Source organism: Ranitomeya imitator, chromosome 3, assembly GCF_032444005.1.
Source record: "Ranitomeya imitator isolate aRanImi1 chromosome 3, aRanImi1.pri, whole genome shotgun sequence".
NCBI lineage: Eukaryota > Metazoa > Chordata > Amphibia > Anura > Dendrobatidae > Ranitomeya > Ranitomeya imitator.
This window is the reverse complement of record NC_091284.1, coordinates 415411409-415434430: the sequence shown is the minus strand read 5'-3', so window position 1 is coordinate 415434430 and position 23022 is coordinate 415411409.

Sequence of the window (23022 nt, the reverse complement as noted above, 5' to 3'; positions counted from 1 at the left end):
TGCACGTAAAGCTAGATATGACTTTCTCTGAGGTCGGAAGTGAGGCACGCACGCGCGAGCAAGAGCAAGGGGTGGTAGTGCCAGTGGGACAGGTATGGAGCGGGGAGGTAACAGCCCCTCAATGGGTAGAAGACTTGAAGAAGGAGGATAAGCGAGTCCATGAGGAAGTAGCTGAATATAAGAAGACCCCTGCTGCAGAGTACAGCCCTCCGATGCGAGAACGAGAGACCGGCCCCCACAGTGAGACTAGTGCCGCTCGGCGAAGAAGACTGCCTAGATGCTACAACTGCGGAGCACCCAGTCAAAATGAAGAGGAGGCTATGTGGACCCGAGATTCCCAGCTGAAGATAAGAAGAATCTGGGAGGAGTTTGATAGTCTGGGGAAGGCCCTTACTGCCATTTTGGAGACCAGCGGCATAACCCGAGGTAACATGCGGAAGCCGCCAGAAAGAAATCGAGGAGAGGTGCGCAGCATGAAGAATGCTTCGGTGGTGGCCCCAGAGTGTAACTCCGTATCCTGGGGTGAAGAGCAACCGCAGATGAGAGATGTCCCCTGCCGAGGTCGACGATCCAGACTGAAGCGCCCTCCAGACAGACGTAGACGTGAGTGCTGGTCGTGCAGAAAGGTGGAACACATGTCCAGAAATTGCCCTACCCGAGAAGAGCGGTGGCAGAGATCCGCTCACCTCTCTGAGGGTCCTGCTAACTGGAGGGAACGTCGCCCCTGGAGAGAATGGTACGGCTGGAAGAGAAGAGTTCCACCTAAGGCAAGGTAGTACCACAATGTCGGACGCCAAGGGGAGGTGGAAAAGGTGTCGAGCATCTCCGGTGGAATGACTGTGCTGTCCCAAGGCGTGAAGGCGAGCCTGGTGGATCTCCAGCCTGGGTCTGAAGGTTCTGCTTGTGAGACTCAGCCCGGAAGAAAGGAAGGGACGTTCACTCGAGAAGACCACCGAAGTGCTTTACTACCTTGCCCAGCACGAGTTCCCGAAGAAGGAGAGAAAGTGCCAAGTGTTCCTGCGACACTCTTTGTCAAGGTCCTAGCCGATGAGAAGGAGGAACCACTGATGTCGTCCCCTGAGGTGAAGAATGTGCTGGCTGTCAGCTCACCAGTTCCTGATCGGACAGGGGAAATGGAACAGCTGTGTGAGACAGGGCATGTGGCTGAGAAGCCCTGGGAAGTGATGCCCGCAGAGCCCGGCGCAGATGACAAAGACTCCGGCCTGCATGGTCTTAATTCTTCTGACTCAAGTTTCGATGGGAATGCTCCTGTCAAAGAGAGGGGGAGGTATGGAGAAGAATTGCTTGTACTAAGCCCCCAGACTGAGGAACCCTAGCAAGAAGCCCCTACGCAAACACCTGCTACTGGCAAGGCTAAGAAGAAGAAGAAAAAGAAGAAGAGGTCAGCAGTTGTTGATGAAGCAGAGAAAGCATATCTGAACCTGACTGATGAGCAGCTCCTAAACCATTTAGTTTGGGAGTATGTACAAGAAGAAAGGCAGAAGGAGATGCGAGAATCGCAGGTATCTGACTCCCCTCAAAAGAACAAAGAAGCACGAAGAGTCCTCGCCCGTGGAATGGCGAGCTTTAAGAGAGGAGGAATGTAAGGAGGTTGCTGTCCCTGCTCCTTGCCTGGAACCACTTAGTCAGACAGCTGGGTTGTCGGGGGGAAGACTTTCTGCTCTGGACACTAGGGACCATGTGACGGCTGGGGCAGGGAGGAAGAGACGGAGGTGTGGTCAGAAAAGTGCGGGAGAGCAGAGCGCGCCTGAGAGAGGGGACAGCTGCACAGAGAGAGGGCAGGCTGCAGTGTCACGCTCCCCATGACAGAGTGCTCCCCGTGAGGGCACTAAGGCTGGAGTGAGAGTGGGGACTTGGAAGCCTCCATAATCTGAGAAGACTCTTCCTCTGACAGTGCAGCTCTGGTGACCACAGCCCTTGTGACCGCAGTGACAAGCAAAGATCCCTGAGTGTGATAAGTAACTGCCCAGTGTGTGTGTGACATTACTACAGAGAAGCTGCCAGGCTTACAGAGACTCCTGGGCAGTGAAGGACCAGACTGTGCTACTTCCCGGTTTCAATTTCACTTTGAGAAGAACAGGCTGCAGAGACTTAACCCCAGAGTTTCCAGGAAACAGAGAAGAGACTTATATTCCCTGGTCTCCGCAGTATCAGTACAGAGACTGTGATTCTTGGTGAGAGACTTAACAGTGCGGAGCCCCCGATTCCTGGCTGTGCTGTAAAAGCTAAAGACTGCATCTTGTGAGTACATGAAAGCGGACTCTGCTGGTGACTGTACCCATGCTGGAATTAGGACCCTCCAGTTAGGACCTCCCTGGACTGATAAGTCACAAGAACACTCGTTAACCCTTTTGTTCTCGCTTAACTGTTTACTGTTTGATTTACCTCTATTAACCCCCTGTTTACTCCCTGTGAGTAGAATCTTACTCCTGTTAATAAATTCCCCTCAACAGTTGGTCTGTCTGTTCCGTGGTGACATACGCAACCCTGCACTCTATTACATACACACCGGGAGCCCTGGGGATATACTTCACCTGTGCGAAGTTATACCATCTAGCTGCCATAACATCACCCTAGAGGACCCCTTAAAGCAGCATCGGTCCCCACTGACCGAATACCACAGGTGGCGTCACAAACATAAACTTTATTCCCTTTAAAGACCTTCCCCTTTTACATGGGGGCCCTGGGCCACGGACCAGGTCGCCACCGTGACATCCCCCTGTGAACTCAGGACCCGGTACCAAGTAGCCCACGGCCCTGGCGGGGCGACTCACTTGTTTGAATGCAGTGAAATCATCTTGCGAATGCGGTTTCTTCCAATGCCGTTCTGCAATTCTGGATACTTGGCGAAGCTTTTTAATTATGTTATTGTGCCAGGGTTGTCTATTGATTTGTTGCACTCTGCTATGCATGACAGGGGCGACTGTGTCAATAGCTGATGCGAGAGTGGTATTGTAGAAAGCAGTGGCAGTGTCTGTGTCGCGGAGTGAGGATATGGATGCTAGTGGTAGGATAGAGTCAGAGAGTGTGTGGGTGTCTAGGTGTGCGAGGTTCCTGCGTGAGTGCGCATGTTGCTGGACATGGGTGACAGGTGAGGAGGATAGGGATGAGAAAGTGAGTAGATGGTGGTCAGATAGAGCGAGAGGGGAGGTTGTGAAGTTAGATAGGGAGCAGAGACCGGTGAAGACCTGGTCTAATGTATGTCCGTCTATGTAGGTAGCTGGTATGTATGCCCCATCCATATAATTGGCCCCCATCCCCATCCTGGTATGCATGGTACCATCAGAAAACATTTTAACAAAACAAACTGGTACACTCACCTACCTGGCGCGCCCTCGCAGGGTCCTGCTCCAGTGCCAGCAACTGCTTTATGCTTGTAAGCTGCGCATGGCAGGGACGTTTTTCTGTCATTAAATGAGGGTACCAAACAATTTCAACCACGTGTGTATATATATTTATTTATATTGCATAGATAGATAGATAGAAGAAAAGCCGGCACTTCATGTGCCATGTACTGTAAAACCACTTCAGGAGCCAACAGGATAGAAGAGTTGGATTACATATAATAAATATAGATAAAATAGGTAGATTTTTAGATGTCTGTGACAAATGCAATGTGTGAGCAGCTTACTGTACATGTATTTAATTAATAAAATATTTTTCGGGAAAAAAATGATGTGGGCTCCCGCCCAATTTTTGTAACCAGCACAGGGAAAGCCGATGACTAGGAGCCGATGTTTAGAGCCTGGGAAGGGGGTAATATCCATGGATCTTCCCCGGCTATTAATATCAGCTCACAGCTGTATAACTAGCCTTTACTGGCTATTAAAATGGGGGATTTTGCCCCCCAAAAATGATGGGGGTTTCCCTATAATTAATAACCAGCAAAGGCTTTGCAGCCAGCTACGGGTTGATATTAATAGCCTAGGAAGGGGCCATGGATACTGGCCCCCCAAGCAAAAAACATCAGCTCTCAGCCGCCCCATAAAAGGGGCATCTCTAAGAGGCACCAATTCTGGTACTTAGCCTCGCTCTTCCCAGTAGCCCTGTAGTGGTGGCAAGTGGGATGATAGTTGGGAGGGTTGATGTCACCTTTGTATTGTCATGTGACATCTAGCCCCAAGGTTAGTAATGGAGAGGCGTCAATAAGACACCCCCATTACTAACTCTACAGTCACATTGTAAAAAAACACCCAGAAAAAGTCCTTTAATTGAAAGAATGACACAGACTCCTCTAATAATCTTAATTAAACCATAGTTATGACCTCACCTATTCCCTCTATGCCCTAGTCATCTACAAAAGAGTTTAAAAAAAGCAACCAATAATATTTCTCACTTTTCCGTAGAGATGCTGCTAATCCTTTTGTCCCACGACGGATCCAGCTCTGCTACAACCAGGTGTCAGGCTGCATGGTTGCATGATGCGATCAAACAGCCTGTCATCATCCAGCAGACAGCACTGTGTGCTCAGTGTCTCCCTGTGAACTCCTATTCCCTGTCTGAGGGCACTGTGAGCGTGAGAAAGATCTCCTGATCGTGGTACCGTCAGACAGCCAATGAACTAACTTCACCTTTCTGACGTCAGTGAGAGCGCCATGAGAAAATTTCTCACCGTGCTCGCGCTGACGTCTGCAAGGCCGACTCCAGGTTTTTGAGGGCCCCAGGCGAAAGAGTCTCAGTGGCCCCCTCTAACACATACCACGATTCATAATGCACAGATACAGCAGAGAAATATAGGTATAGTACAATGCCAGATTTCACTTCTTACATGAGTGATAGCTATTGTAAATTCTACAATACTACACAGCAGAGGGGCTTTATATAAGTCAATCCCTTAAATGCCAATTTTTGTGACCTACTACCTCTTCCTCACTTACCAGTGGGCATTTTATTGTTAGCTAAACTTGCTGCAAAGCAAAACTGCATACATTGAATATGGCAATGTTTTTAATGGAAAACTTTTTAAAGTAAACATTAGAAATTATTAACGTAGAACATTTGTAAAAGTGCAAAATGGGTAGCTTATAGCACAGTTACGTAGTATATGGCACAGCCATGTAGTATATAACACAGCCATGTAGTATATAGCACAGCCACATAGTATATAGCACAGCCACGTAGTATATAGCACAGGCCACGTAGTATATAACACAGCCCACGTAGTATATAACACAGCCATGTAGCATATAGCAGAGCCACGTAGTATATAGCACAGCCACGTAGTATATAACACAGCCCACGTAGTATATAACACAGCCCATGTAGTATATAACACAACCCATGTAGCATATAGCACAGCCACGTAGTATATAGCACAGCCATGTAGTATATAACACAGCCCACGTAGTATATAACACAGCCCACGTAGTATATAACACAGCCCACGTAGCATATAGCACAGCCACGTAGCATATATCACAGCCCACGTAGCATATAACACAGCCCACGTAGTATATAACACAGCCTACGTAGCATATAGCACAGCCATGTAGCATATAACACAGCCCACGTAGCATATAACACAGCCCATGTAGCATATAACACAGCACACATAGCATATAATACAGCCCACGTAGCGTATAACCCAGCCACGTAGCATATAGCACAGCCACGTAGTATATAGCACAGCCATGTAGCATATAGCACAGCCACGTAGTATATAGCACAGCCACGTAGTTTATAGCACAGCCACGTAGTATATAGCAAAAATAGAATATAGCACAGCCACGTAGTATATAGCACAGCCACGTAGTTTATTGTTATGATGCGGTGGTTTAGGAGCAACATGGAACGAGCTCTGAAGGAAGTGGTAACTGTACTGACCGCAGTCCCTAAGCTCAACGCAACACTAGAAGTAGCCGTGGGGTGCTCCTAACTCTCCCTAGGCACCTCGTCACCGCCTAAGAGCTAACTACCCCTAAAGATAGAAGCAGGAAAACTATCTTGCCTCAGAGAAAATCCCCAAAGGATAGATTAGCCCCCCACAAATAATGACTGTGAGTGGAGAGGGAAAAGACATACACAGAATGAAACCAGGATGAGCACAGGAGGCCAGTCTAGCTAAATAGATAGGACAGGATGGAATACTGTGCGGTCAGTATAAAACACTACAAAAATCCACGCAGAGTTTACTAAAAATCTCCACACCTGACTAAAGGTGTTTAGGGTAAATCTGCTTCCCAGAGCTTCCAGCAAGACAGAATTAATTCATACTGATAACGCTGGACAAACATAGAAGCACAGAACGGATAAGTCCACAAACTGTGAACAGAAAAGAGCAAGCAAAAACTTAGCTTTGCTGAACTGGTCAGGATAACAGGGAACTCTAAAGAGATGTGAATCCAACCAGGAACCATTTACAAGTGGCACTGGCTGAAGGACAGAGCCAGGCATAAATAGCCGAGCAGAAAAGACGATCAGTGGAAGCAGCTGAAGACAGCTAACTCCAAGGAGCAGCCATACCACTAGAAACCACAAGAGGGAGCCCAAGAGCAGAACTCACAAAAGTGCCACTTACAACCACCGGAGGGAGCCCAAGAGTGGAATTCACAACAGTTTATAGCACAGCCACATAGTATATAGCAAAAATAGAATATAGTACAGCCATGTAGTATATAGCACAGCCACATAGTATATAGCAGCCACATAGTATATAGCACAGCCACGTAGTATATAGCACAGCCACGTAGTATATAGCACAGCCCACCTAGTATATAGCACAGTCACGTAGTATATAACAAAGTCACATAGTATATAGCAGTGTGGGCACCATATCCCTGTTAAAAAAAGAATTAAAATAAAAAAATAGTTATATACTCACCTTCTGGCAGCCCCCGGATCCAGCCCAGGCCTTAGTGATGCTCCCGCCAGCTCCAGTTCCCAGTAATGCTTTGTGACAATGACCTGTGATGACATACCGGTCTTGCGTGATCCTACATCATCTGGGGTCATTTTGCAAGGCATCACTGGGAACGGGAGCCGCTGGGAGCATCGCGAGGATCGGGAAGGCTGCGGGGGCCACCGGAAGGTGAGAATAGCACGATTGTTTTATTTCTTTTATTATTTTTAACATTATATCTTTTTACAATTGATGCTGCATAGGCAGCATCAATAGTGAAAAGTTGGTCACACTTGTCAAAATGGCCCCCCCCATCTCGCTACGGCCCCAGCACTTGCCCGGGTGCGCTGGGTGCTGACACCGGTCCTGGACGTCTGCATTGCAATCGCACTGCATTTGAATATAAATCAGATGCTAGGTGTGAAAAACTGGATTGTACTTGCATGCCACTCGCATTACACTTGTGCGACTCTCGGCAGGGGGCCTCGTACAGATTTTTCATACTTTTAGTGTGACTCCGGCCTTAAGGTTAATCTTTTTTGAACTACACTTGTCCTGGTGTCTATTTTATTATGTACCTTACTGACATCAATTGTGTATGCACCAGTGTATTTCACTAGCCATGCAATTATTTAGTTTTATCACTATAGCATACATTTGCATTTTCCCCTCCCTTTCTTCTTCTTTTTATTTATGGTAATTTTATTACGTCCACACCTTATTTTTCCTTATGTCTATACACATCATGTGATCGTGTTCCTCCTTCCCATCCAGAAAACCACCCCCATGCCGTTTGGTCACTACTCATCTTATCGCCATTTACACATATATATACACACATTGATTATCATCTTTTATATTGAGATTATGTATTTTTCACATCCACTTAATACATGCCCCCTCTTTTTGTTCATCTCACTTGCTATTTTATATAGGTCAGGGCAGGCTTGTTGAAAGCCTGAGTTGAAAAGAATGTAAATAAAACCTGTTTATTAGGACAATTGGTGAAATAGTGGCACAACTAGCAGGAGTGTCTACATGTTTATGTCAAATTTTCTTTTCTCTGTAAGAGTGTGGTAGTTCTTATTGGTGTAAATCTCCTTCAGACTGAAATCCTCCTCTTGTTTTGGTAGACCCAGCGGCGTCTTCCCTTTGGTTCTTTTACACTGACTGAACAGAGCCATTTATTTCTTGTTATTATCATATGTTATACAGTCCGCTGAGCCATGCATCTAATCTTATCTTTTGTGATACAATATGCTGAGTGTAGCTAATGTCACATATAATAAAGTCCATGTATCCAATCTTATGTGATTCTGTCCGCTCAGCTGTGTATCTAATCCTATCACGTGTGATATAGTCCATGTATCTAATCCTAACATGTGTGATAGCCGTGTATTGAATCCTATGATGTGTGATATCTAATCCCATCACGTGTGATATAGTCCATGTATCTAATCCTAACATGTGTGATAGCCGTGTATTGAATCCTATGATGTGTGATACAGTCTGCTGTGCCGCATAGCTAATCTTATTATCTGTGATACAGACTGCTCAGCCATGTATCTAATTCTATCATTTTTGGTAGTCTACTGAATCATGTATCTAATCCAATAATGTGTGATACAGTCTGTGTATCCAATCCTATCTTGTGATGCAGCCCGTGGACCTAATCTATCATGTGTGATCCAGTCTGCTGAGCCATGTATCTAATCCTCTAATGTGTGATGTAGTCTGTGTATCTAATCGTATCATGTGTAACTTAGCCTTCTGAGCAATATATCTAATCCTGTCATGTATGACACGGTCTGTGCATCTAATCAGGGTGGGGACGAGGGGAAGGCATGGTAGGTATCCTCCTAGGGTGCTACCTCTTGCTTCCCTGAGGGGGCGCAGTTTAAAAGCAAAAACTGACATAGATGAATGCCTGTGGCCACCTGGCACCTTCCTCCGGTCGGAGGCATTCAGCACCTACGCCCTGTCTGTTGCTTTATCCCTGCACTCAATTGTATTTGCTTCTATAAATGGGGACAGAAGCAGAGGATTTGCAGTCAGCTCCATGCTCTGCCGGGAACTCCAGGGTGATGGAGGCTACTACCAACCTTTGCCCTGTTGAAGACGGCACACACCTGAGGACATCGGGTGGTTTGACATCACTGCATTGTGCCATCCAGCACTCACTGCTATACAAGATAGAAGAGAAGAAGGTGGTCGCGGGGCAGAGGGAGTCTAGATTCGGTGAGTATAAGCTCTTTTTTTCATTTTCTTATATTATTTGGCCTCTAAATGGGGGATATCATATGAGGGGCTGTGGGGGACACACAATGGGCTATGGGAGATATCACAAAAGGGACATTACATGAGGGACTTAGGTGGGTAACATAGTAACATAGTAACATAGTTAGTAAGGCCGAAAAAAGACATTTGTCCATCCAGTTCAGCCTATATTCCATCATAATAAATCCCCAGATCTACGTCCTTCTACAGAACCTAATTGTATGATACAATATTGTTCTGCTCCAGGAAGACATCCAGGCCTCTCTTGAACCCCTCGACTGAGTTCGCCATCACCACCTCCTCAGGCAAGCAATTCCAGATTCTCACTGCCCTAACAGTAAAGAATCCTCTTCTATGTTGGTGGAAAAACCTTCTCTCCTCCAGACGCAAAGAATGCCCCCTTGTGCCCGTCACCTTCCTTGGTATATACAGATCCTCAGCGAGATATTTGTATTGTCCCCTTATATACTTATACATGGTTATTAGATCGCCCCTCAGTCGTCTTTTTTCTAGACTAAATAATCCTAATTTCGCTAATCTATCTGGGTATTGTAGTTCTCCCATCCCCTTTATTAATTTTGTTGCCCTCCTTTGTACTCTCTCTAGTTCCATTATATCCTTCCTGAGCACCGGTGCCCAAAACTGGACACAGTACTCCATGTGCGGTCTAACTAGGGATTTGTACAGAGGCAGTATAATGCTCTCATCATGTGTATCCAGACCTCTTTTAATGCACCCCATGATCCTGTTTGCCTTGGCAGCTGCTGCCTGGCACTGGCTGCTCCAGGTAAGTTTATCATTAACTAGGATCCCCAAGTCCTTCTCCCTGTCAGATTTACCCAGTGGTTTCCCGTTCAGTGTGTAATGGTGATATTGATTCCTTCTTCCCATGTGTATAACCTTACATTTATCATTGTTAAACCTCATCTGCCACCTTTCAGCCCAAGTTTCCAACTTATCCAGATCCATCTGTAGCAGAATACTATCTTCTCTTGTATTAACTGCTTTACATAGTTTTGTATCATCTGCAAATATCGATATTTTACTGTGTAAACCTTCTACCAGATCATTAATGAATATGTTGAAGAGAACAGGTCCCAATACCGACCCCTGCGGTACCCCACTGGTCACAGCGACCCAGTTAGAGACTATTCCATTTATAACCACCCTCTGCTTTCTATTACTAAGCCAGTTACTAACCCATTTACACACATTTTCCCCCAGACCAAGCATTCTCATTTTGTGTACCAACCTCTTGTGCGGCACGGTATCAAACGCTTTGGAAAAATCGAGATATACCACGTCCAATGACTCACCGTGGTCCAGCCTATAGCTTACCTCTTCATAAAAACTGATTAGATTGGTTTGACAGGAGCGATTTCTCATAAACCCATGCTGATATGGAGTTAAACAGTTATTCTCATTGAGATAATCCAGAATAACATCCCTCAGAAACCCTTCAAATATTTTACCAACAATAGAGGTTAGACTTACTGGCCTATAATTTCCAGGTTCACTTTTAGAGCCCTTTTTGAATATTGGCACCACATTTGCTATGCGCCAATCCTGCGGAACAGACCCTGTCGCTATAGAGTCCCTAAAAATAAGAAATAATGGTTTATCTATTACATTACTTAGTTCTCTTAGTACTCGTGGGTGTATGCCATCCGGACCTGGAGATTTATCTATTTTAATCTTATTTAGCCGGTTTCGCACCTCTTCTTGGGTTAGATTGGTGACCCTTAATATAGGGTTTTCATTGTTTCTTGGGATTTCACCTAGCATTTCATTTTCCACCGTGAATACCGTGGAGAAGGTGTTTAATATGTTAGCTTTTTCCTCGTCATCTACAACCATTCTTTCCTCACTATTTTTTAAGGGGCCTACATTTTCAGTTTTTATTCTTTTACTATTGATATAGTTGAAGAACAGTTTGGGATTAGTTTTACTCTCCTTAGCAATGTGCTTCTCTGTTTCCTTTTTGGCAGCTTTAATTATTTTTTTAGATAAAGTATTTTTCTCCCTATAGTTTTTTAGAGCTTCAATGGTGCCATCCTGCTTTAGTAGTGCAAATTCTTTCTTTTTACTGTTAATTGCCTGTCTTACTTCTTTGTTTAGCCACATTGGGTTTTTCCTATTTCTAGTCCTTTTATTCCCACAAGGTATAAACCGCTTACACTGCCTATTTAGGATGTTCTTAAACATTTCCCATTTATTATCTGTATTCTTATTTCTGAGGATATTGTCCCAGTCTACCAGATTAAGGGCATCTCTAAGCTGGTCAAACTTTGCCTTCCTAAAGTTCAGTGTTTTTGTGACTCCCTGGCAAGTCCCCCAAGTGAAAGACAGGAGAAACTGTACAATATTGTGGTCGCTATTTCCTAGATGCCCGACCACCTGCAGATTTGTTATTCTGTCAGGTCTATTAGATAGTATTAGGTCTAAAAGTGCTGCTCCTCTGGTTGGATTCTGCACCAATTGTGAAAGATAATTTTTCTTGGTTATTAGCAGAAACCTGTTGCCTTTATGGGTTTCACAGGTTTCTGTTTCCCAGTTAATATCCGGGTAGTTAAAGTCCCCCATAACCAGGACCTCATTATGGGTTGCAGCTTCATCTATCTGCTTTAGAAGTAGACTTTCCATGGTTTCTGTTATATTTGGGGGTTTGTAACAGACCCCAATGAGAATTTTGTTACCATTTTTCCCTCCATGAATTTCGACCCATATGGACTCGATATCCTCATTTCCTTCGCTAATATCCTCCCTTAAAGTGGACTTTAGACAAGACTTTACATAGAGACAAACCCCTCCTCCTCTCCGATTTTTACGATCCTTTCTAAACAGACTGTAACCCTGTAAGTTAACTGCCCAGTCATAGCTTTCATCTAACCATGTCTCGGTTATTCCCACTATGTCAAAGTTACCTGTAGATATTTCTGCTTCTAGTTCTTCCATCTTGTTTGTCAGGCTTCTGGCGTTTGCGAGCATGCAGTTTAGAGGATTTTGTTTTGTTCCAATCTCCTTGCTGTGGATTGTTTTAGAAATGTTCTTACCTCCCTTCTGAGTATGTTTTCCTGGATCTTCTTTGTTCAAGTCTAATGTTTTTCTTCCCGTCCCCTCTTCTTCTAGTTTAACGCCCTCCTGATGAGTGTAGCGAGTCTTCTGGCGAATGTGTGTTTCCCAGGTTTGTTGAGGTGTAGTCCGTCTCTGGCGAGGAGTCCATCGTACAAGTAATTCACACCGTGGTCCAGGAATCCGAATCCTTGTTGTCTGCACCATCGTCTTAGCCAGTTGTTTGCATCAAGGATCCTGTTCCATCTCCTGGTGCCATGCCCGTCTACTGGAAGGATAGAAGAAAAAACTACCTGTGCATCCCGTTCCTTTACTTTCTTCCCCAACTCTTCAAAGTCTTTGCAGATTGTCGGTAGGTCCTTCCTTGCCGTGTCATTGGTGCCAACATGTATCAGAAGAAATGGGTGGACGTCCTTGGAGCTGAAGAGCTTTGGTATCCTATCGGTCACATCCTTGATCATCGCACCTGGAAGGCAGCTCATTACATGAGGCACTATGGGGACCTTATAAGATTAGCTGTGGAGGATGTTATATGAGGAGCAGTGAGGTAAGCACACTGTAAGAGGGGCTGTGGGGGACAGGACATTAAATGAGGTGCTTGTTGCAGAGTGCGTCTTCTTGCAGTCACCGCTGTACTTAGGAGAGCTTCAATCAGCAAGATATCTTGAGTAAACAGTATTTACTTCATACTGGATAAACATGAGATACAATTCAGTGTCACACAGTCCGTGCACTGAAGACAACACATTCATGAAGAAAAGCAAAACCGAAAGTAAGGAAACAACCAACCACTGAGAGCTTCCCTCCCCACATTACAGCAAGTATATTACTTTACACACTATCGCCATCTACTGTCTGGTTAGTATAAAGTCCTCCTTTTACTTATAATAAGTCCCAATCTGTTGCATATGCCAACACCCTTTCTCAACAGTAAGGACTTATTCAATCAAACCCAACTTTTTTATTAGTCTCTGATGTTTATCAGCATTCAACGCCTTCGTGAAAATGTCTGCTCTCATTTCTTCAGTAGGACAGTACTCTAACTTCAAGACTCCGTGTTCCTGATGATCTCTCAAGAAATGATATTTCACATCAATATGCTTGGTTCTTGGATTGACTCTTTCCATCTGAGCAAGAACAAGACATCCTTGATTGTCCTCTTTTAGTTTTGTTGGTGCCAACTGTGGTTGTCCTAATTCTGTCAACAATTGTCTTAACCACAGTACTTCTTGACTCGCGTGTGCTGCTGCAACATATTCTGCTTCTGTTGAAGATAGTGTGTTTGACAACTGGAGCAAATGTCTCATCATAGTCTTCTCCAACAGGCAGTTTAGATATTTCTTCCCAAGAAGTAGGCTCATAGATTTTTCTTGTGCTTGTCTTGTATGAGAGACGTTTTGGTGGTTTTCCTTTGTTCTCTCTCATTGAACGTCTTGGTTCTGTGTCTGTTTGTAGTTGTGATTCTTCACTTTCAGTATTTTGTTCTTCATTAACTTCTACTTCTTTCTCATCAGATATTTCTTCAGTTGTGTCATTATTGGTTTTCTCATTTTTTGTTTCAACTGAAATCATAATGTCTTTATTCAAATCTTCAATGAATGTCACACTGTTACTCACCGTAACTCTGTCTGTTTTGGGATCTAGGATTCTGTATCCTTTGCAATTTTCACTATATCCAACAAATATTCCTTCCATGGATCTGTTTTGAAGTTTGGAACGTTTTTCTGTTGGAATGAATATGAAAACTTTACATCCAAAAACTTTTAAATGATTGACACTTGGTTTCATACCTTGCCACAGTTCATATGGAGTTTTCGTCAGTTTTCTGGAAAAAAGTCTGTTCTGTAGATAAGTAGCTGTCATTGCTGCCTCACCCCAATATTTCTCTGGTAGTTTGGAATCCGTCAGCATACATCTTATCATCTCTGTTAGAGTTCTGTTTTTCCTTTCTGCTACTCCATTTTGTTCAGGTGTGTATGGAACAGTTTTCTGGTGTTCTATCCCATTTTGTCTTAAGTAGTCTTCTATTCTGTGACTTGTAAATTCACCTCCATTATCACTTCTGATGACAATTGGCTTCCTTTGAAATTTGTTACTTGATCTTGTTACATAGTCTACAAGTTTATCAAAAACTTCACTTTTGTTTTTAATTAAGTATGTGACTGTGTATCTTGAGTAATCGTCTATAAAAGTCAACATGTATCTATTGCCTCTGATGTAGTCACTTTCATGGGTCCACATACGTCAGTATGCACCAAATCAAGTGGTCTTTCACTTTTCATCTCACTTTCTTTTGGAATAGATATCCTTGTGGCTTTGGATTTTATACAACAATCACATTTTATGGTAATTGAGCAATCTGATATCTTTAAATCTTTTGTCAATTCTTTTCTCTGTAGTTCCCTTATACTGTCAGGGTGTCTATGTCCTAGACGTCTATGCCACATGTGAATACAGTTTTTGTGATCATGTGTACATACCTTCATCTGTTCCTTTGGTGTGTCAAAATGATATAATTGTTCATCTGCCTTGACTTTGGTTATCACCTTGTTTCCTGCAATAATTGCACACTCATTGTCTTTGAATTTCACTGTAAGTCCTTTTGCTGTTAAACGTTTCACAGATAATAATCCGCCTTCCAATTTTGGAACATACAAAACATCTTGTACAAGTATCTTTGAATCTTGCCCGAACTTGTTTGAACAATTTAGCATACCTTGTCCGATACCTTCTGTGGTTATTTTGCTTCCATCTGCGAGATAAATGGCTTCTTTCTTATCTAAATCAAGATCAGTAAAGAAATTCTTGTCACTTGTCATATGACTCGTTGCTCCTGAATCAATAAACCAACCAAGTGATGATTTCTTGTCTGTTACTTTAAATGTGCCATTCCAATTATTCTCACATGAATCGGAAAAATATAGTTCTTACCGATAACGGTATTTCTCTGAGCCCATGACGGCACCACGGAGAGAGGGGATCCGCACACCAAGGACAGGAAACCTACGGATAAAAAGGCGGTACCACTCTCCTGCATCAGTTGTTTACATAGATAATGATGGGAGACTACTAAGACATTTGTAAAAATTTTAACTGTTTAGCATAACAAGATACCGCGTGACTTTAAATTATAATAGACTATGGCACTATTCCATGTGTGCACCCATAAGTGAAGGGAGGGAATGTACGGGTGCCGTCATGGGCTCAGAGAAATACCGTTATCGGTAAGAACTATATTTTTCTCTGATCGCCCATGACGGCACCACGGAGAGAATTACATAGATAGTACATTCAGGGAGGGACCACTGCCTCCAGAACCCTTTTACCAAAAGTAAGGTCTGAAGAGGAGATTAGGTCCAATCTATAGTGCCTATAGAATGTGGATGGTGAGGACCAGGTAGCAGCTCTACATATCTGGTCTATGGAAGCTCCGGCCTTCTCCGCCCAGGAAGTTGCTACTGCCCTTGTTGAGTGAGCTTTAACCTCCCCGGGAACGGGCATCCCACTTGCTGAGTATGCTAGGCTGATGGCGTCCGTGATCCATCTTGCTATGGTGGCTTTAGATGCTTTTTTCCCCTTCCGGGGACCCTGGAAACACACAAACAGAGAGGAATCCTCCCTACTCTCTCTAGTGACTTCTAGGTAATGTAAGAGACATCTCCTTACATCTAGTGTATGTAGATTTTGTTCCTCCTTATTTTTAGGATTGGGACAGAAGGAGGGAAGAGATATCTCTTGAGACCTGTGAAATTTTGAAGCCACTTTCGGGAGATATGCTGGGTCTGTTTTTAAAACAACCCTATCCTCTAGAAATTGTGTGTGAGGAGGCCTGGCTGAAAGGGCCTGCAAGTCGCTGACCCTACGGGCAGAAGTAAGGGCGACTAAAAGAGCTGTCTTGAGGGATAGCGTTTTTATTGTAGATTCATGTAATGGTTCAAATGGAGGACTAGTCAGGGCTTTAAGGACCAAATTTAAGTCCCACTGAGGAACCACTTTTACTGGCAGAGGCCTAGATCTTCCTGCCGCCCTAATGAATCTAGAGACCCACCTATTTGAAGCCAAGTCAAAATTAAATAGAGCACCTAATGCTGCCACATGGACTTTTAGGGTACTGGTGGCTAACCCCATTTCCAACCCGTTTTGCAAGAACTCTAAAATGGCATTAATAGGAATTTCTTTCCCTATTTTACCGCCTGAAACGGACAGGAACTTTTTCCATATTTTGCCGTACTGTTTTGTTGTAACCGGCTTCCTACTTTTCAATAGAGTTGAAATTAACCCTGAAGAGAACCCTCTGCTTTCTAATATTTTCCTCTCAAGAGCCAGGCTGTCAAGTGTAAGTTCTTGACCCGCGGATGATAGATTGGGCCCTGTGACAACAGATCCTGTAGGTCTGGCAATACCCAAGGGTCGGATATCGACATCTTTCTCATCCAAGAGAACCAAGGTCTCTTCGGCCAGAACGGGGCAATTAAGATGACCAACGCCCCGTCCTCCCGAATCTTCTTCAGCACTGCTGGAATCAAAATGAGAGGAGGAAAGGCATAGACCAGATGGTGACCCCAAGAAATCAGGAAAGCATCCAGGGCTACTGGGTTCCCCATGGGAGATAGAGAGCAAAAGGCAGCTACTTTTTTGTTTAAATGGCTCGTGAAGAGATCTATTTTGGGAACCCCCCATTTCTGAGTGATCTGGGTAAATATGCCTGGATTTAGTTCCCATTCTCCCTGTTTTAGGCTGGAACGACTGAGGAAGTCTGCCTTGTAATTGTCTATCCCTTTTATGTGTAGACTTGTCAGGGATAGAAGGTTGTTTTCGGCTATCTGAAGGATCGAGTTGGCCACTTCCATTAGACTTTTGGAACGGGTACCCCCCTGATGGTTTATATACGATACTACCACCTGATTGTCCGACATCACCCTCACATGGTGAGATTGAAGGACCCCCAGGAATTCCTGAAGGGCAAATTTCACTGCCAGGAGTTCCTTCATATTGGAGGAATTGTTTGCAAGGGACGGGGACCAAATGCCCTGAGCTACAAGGTCGCCCAGATGAGCCCCCCACCCTGAGGGGCTTGCGTCCGTTGTTAGGACCTTTGATATCGGGATTACCCATGGAACTCCCTGGGAAAGATTTTCCTGCAATGTCCACCAAGTTAGAGAGAGATTGGTGCGAGGAGATAATGTTAACCGCCCGTCTAAATGCTCTCCTAGGCGGATTTGCTCGGACAGTAGCTGCCATTGGAGATCCCTGGAATGTAGTTGGGCCCACTGGACTGCCGGGATGCAAGAGGTCATAGAGCCTAACAGTGACATGCCCTGTCGGAGAGTTATAGAGGGGAGAGATTGTACTCTTGATGCTAAGCTTTTTATCTTTTGTAATTTGCCCTCTGGGAGCCGGCATTCCATTTTTCTGGAGTCTAGAGTGAGACCTAGGTACTCCTGAACCTGAGAAGGCACCAGTTTGGATTTCTTTAGGTTTATTAGCCAGCCCAGGTTTTTTAGAGATTGAATCACTAAATCTAGCTGATTCTTGCAATGTTGCTGGGAGGAGCCTATCACCAGGAAATCGTCCAGATATGGAACGATCAGGGTGTTTTCTTCCCTGAGGTGAGCCATTACCTCCGCGACCAGCTTTGTAAAAACCCTCGGGGCTATTGCTAGGCCGAATGGAAGAGCTGTAAACTGGAAGTGTCTTAGGACTCCCTTGATGTGGATTGCCATTCTGAGGAATCTCTGGTGATCCTTGTGTATTGGGACGTGATAATATGCGTCCTTCAAGTCCAGGACCACCATGAAACACTGAGGAAACAGCATTTTGATTGATGACTTTATCGTTTCCATTTTGAATGCTTGAACCTCTAAGTAATTGTTTAGATTCTTCAGATTGATAATGGTCCTGAAGGAACCATCTGGTTTTTTCCTCAGGAATAGAGGGGAATAGTACCCTTGCCCTCTTTCTTGAGGGGGAACTTCTAGGAGTACTCCTTTTTTTACTAACCCCACAATCTCGTTTTCTAGAGTTAACTGTTCTTCTGCTGAGGATCTGGTAGATGTTACCTTGAAGGAGGGACGAGGGTACCTCTTGAATGTTAACCTCAGTCCTGATTCTATGATGTTTAGGATCCAATGACTGGAGGTGATCTTTTTCCAGGCTGGGAGAAAGAGAGATAATCTCCCTCCCACCTGGGGTGAACCTTCATTGTGGAGGTTTCTTGCTGTCATTGAGGTTTTTATTGAAGATAAATCCTTTATTTTTATTTTTCTTATCGTCCCACTTCCCCTGGCCTTTCCCTGGGTTCTTACGGAAAAACCTCTTGTTCCGAAAGGGCTTCCGATAAGAGGGGAGACCCAGAGAGGGGAAGGACTTTTTCTTGTCCCCGGCTTTCTCTAAGATGTCGTCTAGAGTCGACCCAAACAGAAACTCCCCTTCACAGGGGATGGTACAGAGTTTCGTTTTCGTTTGTAGGTCGCCTGGCCAATTCTTAAGCCAGAGGGCGCGCCTGGCCGCATTAGCAAACACTGCTGCTCTGGCGGATAGCCTGATGGAGTCGGCCGAGGCATCGGCTAGGAAGGCCGCAGCCCCCCTCATTACGGGTAATGTATCCAGAATTGAGTCTCGGGAAGTTTTCCCCTTTAACTGACCCTCTAGTTGGTTCAGCCAGATCATCAGGGAGCGCGAAGTGCATGCAGCTGCAACTGCCGGCTTCAGGCCTCCTCCCGCTGCCTCCCAAGAGCCCTTGAGAAATGCATCTGCCTTTTTGTCCATTGGGTCCTTCAGAACCCCCATGTCCTCAAACGGGAGGGCGAATTTCTTTGAGGCTTTAGCAATTGCCACGTCTAATTTCGGGGCCTTCTCCCAAAAGGAGCACGATTCTTCCTCGAAGGGGTATTTCCTTTTTGGAGTTAAGAGAGTCTTCCTCATGGGCTTTTTCCATTCCTTCTTAATTAGGGCTGCAATTGCTTCGTTAAGCGGAAAAGCTCTCCTCTTTTTCTGTTCTAGGCCTCCAAACATAATGTCTTGTACTGTTTTTTTAGGATGGGAGTCTACCAACCCCATGGTGCTTCTTACTGCCTTTATGAGGCCATCAGTATCCTCTAGTGGGAAACAGTTATGTCCCCCCGAGGAAGAAGTAGATGATGAGGATGAGTCGGAGGAGACGGAGGACGCTGAACTCTCACTACCACTTTCTGATTTTGAGGCTGGAGATGGAGACCTATGCCTGGTCTTTCTCCTTTTTTTTCCACTTTTTAGTGACCTAAAAGTGTCCTCTACTTGTTCTTTAATTAGGCTCTTAAGATCTGAAGCAAACCCTGGAAGGTTTTCAGACACAGTTTGTTGAATGCAAGTATTGCATAGTCTTTTATCACATGTAGGTGGAAGGTCCTCTCTACAGATGGCGCAACTTTTGTGTTTAGTTTTAGCTACGCTTTTCCTCCGCTAAAAAGAGACAAATAACAATCTTACTGTCTCTGACATTCACGAAGATCCACTTACCACCTCCAGGACCCATAAATACCGATTGGGGGTTCTCTGCCTCTGGCTTTTTCCCCGACGCCGTACTGGACTCCTTACTGTGTTGAGACCTTTGGCGTTCTTTGCTGGTGTCCTGGTGCCCTTTCTGCTGCCGCCTTTTTTGCTGCTGCTGCTGCTGTGGCGATACTGCAGGTGGAGGTGATTCGGGCGGAGGTGATGCTGGGTCACTCATACTGCTGCTGGTCTGCATGCCTTGAACTCGGCTGAGTTGTCGCTCCTATTCCCCTTGAAGCTCCTGCCTATTACTGCAGAGCCACCAAGAGGATGAGGGTTCTACTATTTGAACCCTCCCGCCGCCTCCCTGCACCTGCGCAGTAGCGACTGATCATATGAGGAGCGGTCGGCGCCTGCGCAGTAATCCGACTCAAAAAACACGCTCTAGCGGCAATCCGCGCCGTCCGACCGGAAGACCCGCCGGCGCCTGCGCATCAAGCGCCCCGCCGAAACATACCGGCGGCTTCAGCAGCACCCCCGGCGCCTGCGCAATGCACACCAAGCGCCCGGCTGAGCCACGCCGGCGCCTGCGCAGAGCGCGCCCCGGCCAGAAGCCCCGCCGGCGCCCACGCAGAGTACACCAAGCGCCCGGCTGGAGCCACGCCGGCGCCTGCGCAGAGCGCACCAAGCGCCCGGCCGGAAGCACCGCCGGCGCCTGCGCATACCGGCGCTCTGCAGACCTCGCGAGACCCAGCTGGATACCGGGCCTGCGCAAAGCAGCGCCGGAAGCAGATATGCGCTGCTGACCGGCACCCCCGGTCCTATGCAGCCCCAGTAGCACAATACCTGCACGCCTGATGGCGATGCAGTGTGCAGACTGACGCTTGATTTAGGGAGGGTCGTGCTGCACCTCCCGCAACCACAGAGGGACCCCCCTGGATGTTGCCGCTGCTGCATCTTACCTGGGGAGGTGACCGCGAACTCCTTGTCACCTCCCCCGCACACCCTGTCGGCCCACTGGCTCCCAGCGGTGGCGCTTCGGGTCACCACCCTAGCCGAGGCAGAGGGACCCCAGCTGCCTGAATCGGACTGGTTGGCCCCGGATCCAACGATGAACTGGTAAGTCCGTAGGTCTCCCATCAAGGACAGGAAACCAACTGATGCAGGAGAGTGGTACCGCCTTTTTATCCGTAGGTTTCCTGTCCTTGGTGGGCGGATCCCCTCTCTCCGTGGTGCCGTCATGGGCGATCAGAGAAATTGTGTTTTTTACTTTCTCTGTATGCTTTTTATGTTGTAATTTTTGTTGTTCTGCTTTCCATATGGTACAGTCTTTCTTTAAATGACCTTTTTTCTTACATCTGAAGCATTCTCTTGTCTCTTTATTATAGGGTTTTTGGAATTCTGTAGCTTTAAGAGCGTTTTCACTGTCCTTTTCAGTAGAAGAATCATTTCTTTGTTCTTTTCTTCTCTGATATTCATCTATTAGTCTTGTTTTCACAAAATCTAATGTAATGTCAGTTTCTGGTCTCATCTCAAGGGCATTTATCAAGGCTGTATACGAATCTGGTAAACTGCACAACAATATAGCTGCTACATGACTTTCTTTAATATCTTCACCAATAGATCTTAGCTGTGATATCACTTCCATCATTGAGAATATGTGCTTCTGCATATCGTCATTTGCACTCAATCTCATACTGTACAGCTTTCTTAATAAAAATAACTTGTGATTCAAGCTAGGTCTTTCATACAGTTTTCTTAATGCTTCCCACATTCCCTTAGCTGTTTCTTCATTTCTTATATGTATTAATTGAGCATCATCCACTAATAAGCTAATGGTGGCTCCAGCTTTTATATCCTTCTTATCCCATGTCTGATTATCTTGATCTAGTCTTGCTGTAACAATTACTTCCCATAGATCATCCTTAGATAACAACATCTCTACTTTGAATTTCCATAACTGATAATTTTCACTATTCAGTTTAGCTACTGTAAATTTCAGTTCTGTGTTACTCATCATCTTTATATAGTCTTACTTGTTTAGAGAGTTGTACTGAATATATTCTCCTGTATGTCCTGTGAATTCTCTGCAATTAGGATAATATAGGTGAATTTAATGAAAATGTAGAATCCCTGTGGGTGGAGATAAGGGGAGGGGGAAAAAATAATAAATTACTGATAGGGGTTTGTTATAAATCTCCAAAAGTAATGGAAGCAATGGAGAATATCCTCGTAAAGCAAATAGATGAAGCTGCGACTCAAGGAGAAGTCATTATTATGGGGGACTTCAACTACCCTGAAATAGATTGGGGAACAGAAACCTGCAGTTCCAGCAAAGGTAATCGGTTTTTGACAATTATGAGAGACAATTACCTTTCACAACTGGTTCAGGACCCAACAAGAAGGGGGGCACTGCTAGACCTAATATTAACCAACAGGCCAGACCGCATATCAAATATAAGGGTTGGGGGTCACTTGGGAAATAGCGATCACAAAATAATAAGTTTTCATGTATCCTTTAAAAAGATGTGTAGTAGAGGGGTTACAAGGACACTAAACTTCAGGAGGGCAAATTTCCAACGGATGAGAGAGGATCTTGGTGCAATTAACTGGGACGATATCCTGAGACACAAAAATACACAAAGAAAATGGGAGACGTTTATTAGCATCCTGGATAGGACCTGTGCACAGTATATACCGTATGGGAATAAACATACTAGAAATAGGAGGAAACCAATATGGCTAAATAGAGCTGTAAGGGGCGCAATAAGTGACAAAAAGAAAGCATTTAGAGAATTAAAGGAAGTAGGTAGTGAGGAGGCATTAAATAAATACAGAAAATTAAATAAATTCTGTAAAAAGCAAATCAAGGCAGCAAAGATTGAGACAGAGAGACTCATTGCCAGAGAGAGTAAAAATAATCCTAAAATATTCTTTAACTACATAAATAGTAAGAAACTAAAAAATGATAGTGTTGGCCCCCTTAAAAATAGTCTGGGTGAGATGGTGGATGAGGATGAGGAAAAAGCCAATATGCTAAATGACTTTTTTTCATCAGTATTTACACAAGAAAATCCCATGGCAGACAAAATGTCTAGTGATAAAAATTCCCAATTAAATGTCACCTGCTTAACCCAGCAGGAAGTGCGGCGGAGTCTAAAAATCACTAAAATTGACAAATCTCCGGGCCCGGATGGGATACACCCTCGACTACTGCAGGAATTAAGTACAGTCATTGATAGACCATTATTTTTAATCTTTAAAGACTCCATAATAACAGGGTCTGTGCCGCAGGACTGGCGTACAGCAAATGTGGTGCCAATATTCAAAAAGGGAACAAAAAC